The following is a 6,170-nucleotide window of genomic DNA, read 5'->3' on the forward strand; positions in this document are numbered from 1 at the left end:
GGCCCCCGTTATGAATGCCAACTTCGCTCTCCCGGCCTCACGTGGAGCCCCCGCACTCCCTCCGGCCCCGGGCTCCCCCGGCCTGCCAGGGTAAGGTGCCATTTGCTGCCGCGGGCAAGGCTTTGCGAGCCGCGGGCAAGGCTTTGCGAGCCGCTTAGAGCGCTTGGTGGCTTTAGCTGCGGGCTGTGAACTGCGAAAAATACACATATGCGATAGATTTCGCAATGCCTTACGCGCCTCACGCTGCCGTGTGTGTGGCTCGGTGCCTGGCTCTCGCGGGGTGAATATTTTAAATTTTGCACGTCTAAACTGAGCGCTGGCTGCTGGTTGGGTTTTGGGGCTTTGCGGTTGGGGTTGGGGCTTCGCCTCGTCCCCCCTGCGGGTACCTGAGCACCCGTGGAGCATGTTCTGCCCCCGGGTGGCAGGGGGGGGGTGTCTGCTTGGGGAGCCCTGGCTGCGGTGGGGTGGTGGGAGGATGTTGGGGGGTGCCCTGGGAGGTGTGGGGGCGCGAGGCAGGGGCAGTCTCAGCATATGGGGACCCCCACTCTGCCTGGCTAAGAGGGGTTCCTCTGCAGCATCCCCTTCCCCCCTCCTCCTCCTGTGCCCAGCATCCCAGTGCCTCACAGCCTCCTCCAGCTCCCTCGCAGGCTCTCACTTGCCCCCACCATAGGTGGGCGAGCACCTTGCTGGCAAGGGGACGCATCCAGCCCCCCTCTCCCCGGCAAGTCCCAGCCCTGGGGGGGGTGGTCCTTGGGGCAGCCCTGCGACCTGCTCCCGTCTCTGGTTGCAGGTGGGAGCGGGGATGCTCGGCCCCTCGGGGGGCTTTGCAGACAGCAGCAGCTCTGCTCGGGCATGGCGTGGAGACGGAAAGGGGGGAGAATGGGGCAGGGGGGGGGCTCTCTGCCACCCATCAGCAGCACCCCTGGGGCTCTTTACTCTCATGCCGGGGTCCTGTGCCCCAATAACTACGGGCAGCCCCTCCCGGCGCGAGGCTGGCGCAGCCGGGGCCGGAGGCTGGGCTCCTCTGGCGTCATGCCCCGGTACCCAGAGTGCTTAGTCACCTTTCTGGGTTTTATTTTTACACTGCGCTCGCAGGCTGTTTGCATGACCTCCCTCGGGCTTTGGGGGAGGAGAGGCAGCAGCGTAGTGTCCTCCTCCTGCTCCTGGGGTCCTGCCACGCAGGAGCTGCCGTTTTTATGCCACGGGAAGCAAATGCATCCATCCAATGCATCCCAAACCACGCTTCCTTGGGGTCTGCTCGTGTTTCCCTACGGCTGTCCTGGAATCGAGTGGCTCTGCGAGGGGTTTAGCAGCCCGAGGGATGCCTGTGGAAGCCCAGGGTCCCCCTTCCCTCGCTCAGCTTTCAGCCTCGCGAACATCCTGTGGCGGTGCATTCCCCCTCCAGCCTCAGGCAGGGGCTGTTTCCTTTCCTCTTTATTTTTTTTTCTTTTAAGCTCAGTTGGCTGATGCCCTCGGTGGTCCCTGATGTGGCTGTGGGGGAGAGCACGGCTTCTCCAGCCCATCCCACAGACCCCGATGCTGCCTCAGCTGTCCAGTGCATCGCCCTGGGGCTTTGCCACTGGCACTGGCGACAGAGGTCCCTGGCATGGTGGCCTCATGGCTGCTCGAGCGCGGCGCCTGTTCAAAAGCAGGCCTGCCCCATCGCCGCCTTCCCCACCGAGTTCCTTTTTTCGGCCGGGGCACGCAGTTTTTCGGCAACAGTGACCTCTGTCGGCGCTGCCACCAGGGCCCGGTGCCACCAATTTGGCCCCCGCTATCACCCGGCTGCATCCCACCCATCCATCACCGCCCCTGGTGCCTGCTGCCTCTCTCCCTCTTCCCATCTTCGGCACAAACAGGGAAATGACTTGGTTAGCAGGGACAAATCCCGCCCTCTGAGCGTCGCCTCCAGCCCCGGCTGCCGCTTAATCGCACGGCAAAACCTTTGCAGCTACTGCCGGTGTTTCGGTAAGCACGCGTACTGGGAGGCAGATACCAGCTCTGCTCAGAACCGGAGAAAAGTTACCGAAAGGTCTCCCGAGGACAGCCCAAAACCTGAAAACCCGGCGGGGATTTAATTTAAGAGCCGTGCGGCCAACCTCCGTGACTCATGTAAATAGAGATGTTACAACTGGTGACTAATCCCAGTAGCACTTTCTGTGAATGTTTCATCTCCATTCACGTTTCAAATGAGTATTTTTCATGATTTAAAATAATAATAATAAAAAATACGGGCGATTTTACAGGAAAGAGGGGAAGGAAGTGTTTTGGCTGCAAAGCGGCGCCGGCGAGCGGGGGCTGCCGGGTCGGTTTTGGCTCAGCGGAGGATGCTGAGCCACGGGGAATGATCACCATTGCTCCTTCCTGCCCTTGGCCCCTCCATCCATGAGTTGACACTTGCTGCCCGTGCCCCTGCCCCTGCCTGCTCAGGCGGAGGGGCTTCTTTGCCTCCTGCAAGGTGCTACCAGCGCCCATATGGCAGCCTGATGTGTGCCATTCTGTGCCGTGCCGTGGCCGTGCCCTGCCATGCCGGCGGGCAGAGTTGTGTCTCAGCAGCCTGGGGCCGGCTGCAGGTGGCGGCGAGTTTTGGAGGGCGGTGGGGCCATGGTGGCGGCCGGGGGAGTGACTCAGAGGCGCTTTGGGGCTCTGTGGTTTTGCTTTCATGGTTTTGCTGTGACTTAGCAACTTGTTTTTTTGCTCCGCGGGAAGGCAGGTGCCGGCATGCCCAGCAAATCGGCCGTCCCGTGGGATCCCGACCATCCTGCGGGATCCCGGCCGGCTGCTGGGATGTCTAGGGGTTGTTGCTTTTGTCCGTGCTGATTTGTGCATCTGAACCCCACGAGCAATGCAGACAGTGGCATCTCACAGTGCGTGATCCCTTGGGACCTGCATCTCCTCAGGGTGCAGCAGCAGGAGGGACCGAGCATCCCCCGGGGCACTGCCAGGTATTTGGTCCCACTGGGAGAATCCAACTGAAAAGGATTTCTCTGCAGGGCTTTGTGCTCCAAAAACACACACCACCGGTGCCAAAATAAAAGACAAACCCAAACGTCTTGTGCTGCTTCCTCAAAGGCACCTTCACCCCATGCTCCCCTGGCACCCTGCTCCCTTACAAGCAGCGTTTGGCAGAGAAAAATGAAGCCAGGGCAGCATTTCCAGGTTGATTTTCTTTATTTTTTGCAAATTTTCTTCTCTACCTATTTTTTCTTCCGTCACTGTGCCATGGCGCTGCAAGGGCTGAAGCTGTGTGAATCCAGTGGTTTCCCTGAGCAGCTGGCACTGGCTGACGCTACACCCCCCCGGTGCCGCCCTGGGCCCAGCTGGAACGCTTTCCACCCCCTTTGGGGCTACTTATTTTCTTTTTAGAAGGAAAACTGGATTTTTGACAATGACAAAAATTTACAAAAACAAAAATCCACCAAAAAACAACAAACCCATCACCCCTTCCTGCAGAAAGCTCTGGCTTTCCATAAAACTCACAGTCGCACGCTGAAGAGGTCCGGGGGTTTCTGGAGAACTGGATTTTGAAGCTGGGCCAGCAAACCAGCTTTTCCCAGGGAGCTGCTAATGACTGCCAGCACATTTTCCGTTTTTGTTGCAATATTTTTTTGGGGGGGGAGGCGGGAAAGGAGCAGAACGAGTGTTTTCCGACCGCATGCGCACATGCCAGCCCTCCTCCTCCTCCTCCTCCCCATTGGGATGCTCACGGGGCCGTTTCTTCCACTACCCCTACAGGTAGGGCATTTCCCACTGGCTCGTGCTGTGCTGGGGAGAGGTCCAGCATCACCCCCAGGGAGGGGGTGATAAAGGGATAAAGCTGGATAAAGGGGACCACCTATCCCCTTGCTTTTTTTGGGGCAATATCCAAGGGTTAGGGGGCCATAGCACAGCGAGCGGCTGACACTGCTGCCAGGTAGCTGCTGTCGGGCTCCCATGCCTCCAGACCTCTGCAGCTCCTGGGTTCATCTGGGGTCTTGTAATCCCTCGAGTCCCGGCCAAGTTGGCCACGAAAAAACACACCGCTTCTTTGGTCCCACTGGGAGAATCCAACTGAAAAGGATTTCTCTGCAGGGCTTTGTGCTCCAAAAACACACACCACCGGTGCCAAAATAAAAGACAAACCCAAACGTCTTGTGCTGCTTCCTCAAAGGCACCTTCACCCCATGCTCCCCTGGCACCCTGCTCCCTTACAAGCAGCGTTTGGCAGAGAAAAATGAAGCCAGGGCAGCATTTCCAGGTTGATTTTCTTTATTTTTTGCAAATTTTCTTCTCTACCTATTTTTTCTTCCGTCACTGTGCCATGGCGCTGCAAGGGCTGAAGCTGTGTGAATCCAGTGGTTTCCCTGAGCAGCTGGCACTGGCTGACGCTACACCCCCCCGGTGCCGCCCTGGGCCCAGCTGGAACGCTTTCCACCCCCTTTGGGGCTACTTATTTTCTTTTTAGAAGGAAAACTGGATTTTTGACAATGACAAAAATTTACAAAAACAAAAATCCACCAAAAAACAACAAACCCATCACCCCTTCCTGCAGAAAGCTCTGGCTTTCCATAAAACTCACAGTCGCACGCTGAAGAGGTCCGGGGGTTTCTGGAGAACTGGATTTTGAAGCTGGGCCAGCAAACCAGCTTTTCCCAGGGAGCTGCTAATGACTGCCAGCACATTTTCCGTTTTTGTTGCAATATTTTTTTGGGGGGGGAGGCGGGAAAGGAGCAGAACGAGTGTTTTCCGACCGCATGCGCACATGCCAGCCCTTCTCCTCCTCCTCCTCCCCATTGGGATGCTCACGGGGCCGTTTCTTCCACTACCCCCTCCAGGTAGGGCATTTCCCACTGGCTCGTGCTGTCCTGGGGAGAGGTCCAGCATCACCCCCAGGGAGATAAAGCTGGATAAAGGGGACCACCTATCCCCTTGCTTTTTTTGGGGCAATATCCAAGGGTTAGGGGGCCATAGCACAGCGAGCGGCTGACACTGCTGCCAGGTAGCTGCTGTCGGGCTCCCATGCCTCCAGACCTCTGCAGCTCCTGGGTTCATCTGGGGTCTTGTAATCCCTCGAGTCCCGGCCAAGTTGGCCACGAAACAACACGCCGCTTCCAGCGCCGGGCTCCCGCAGCCGCATACTGAAATAATTAGGGAGGAGGGATGGTGTGCGCCGGTCCCTTGCCCCGCTTCCCTCGCTGCTTGCGCAAGCGCCTGCCGGCTACCCCAGGGAAAAGCCGAAAGGGATAGCAGGAGCTGGCAGCATCGGTGCTTTAGCGTAGATGAATTCACCTATAAGTGGCACGAGACTCAGTGATGGGTCGCAAAACCACCTGAGGGGTCTGCAGGGATGGAGCTGTTCAAAAAGCCACAGGGCAGCGCACAGAAATATATAATTAACCCTTGGTTTCCCCTTACGTATTATAAGGAGCATCATCACTGCCGCCAGCCTCTCTTACGGGCTGTCACTGCAAGGGAGCGGCTGCTGACATCTCAGTGCGGGTGACTTTTGCTTCTCGTATGAGAAATCTGTGAAAGCCACAGATGAGAACGCGAAGGGGATGGTGTTTCGGTGTTTTTGGCTGGCCCACGGGCACTCACGCTCATCAGATAAACCAGAGCATCAGCTGTGGCCATCCCTGCAGCGGATTCCCTGGGCACGGCCGGTGGCGAGCGAGCGGCTGGTGCTCCCCACCACTGTGGCTGCACGGGTTGCCACCGAAGCGACTGTGGTGAACCTGAGGTTAGGAGCTGGCAGTGAAGGCGCTGGAAGGGTTAAAGCCACCACTGAGGTGTGGGGACACTGGGGGATGCCTGGGTGCGCTGGCTGGAGGTGTTGATGGAGGATGTCATGGATGCTTGGCCGGAGCCCCAGTGAGCCTGCCACGCTGGCAGGGAGGCATGGCCGTGGGGCACCCGGTGTTGCCAAACCCCGCCAGATCCAAGCCGCTGCTGGAGCCGCTCCAGTGTCATAAACCTGTTTTTTAAATAGCGTGAATTTGCGAACGGCTGATGAAAGCAGCCCTCGTGTTATCCCCTCCTGGGGCTGTTCACCGCTGCCTGACTCATCTCTGAACTCCAGCTGAATCATGGAGTATGAACCTGCCGGTAAGCCTTTTTCGGGTCGGTTCATTTTCTTGACACACTTAAGAACCGTACTACTGGCCACGCCGAAATCATACAAAACAGAAACT

The sequence above is a fragment of the Charadrius vociferus genome, unplaced genomic scaffold, assembly GCF_000708025.1.
Source record: "Charadrius vociferus isolate BGI_N301 unplaced genomic scaffold, ASM70802v2 scaffold455, whole genome shotgun sequence".
Lineage (NCBI taxonomy): Eukaryota > Metazoa > Chordata > Aves > Charadriiformes > Charadriidae > Charadrius > Charadrius vociferus.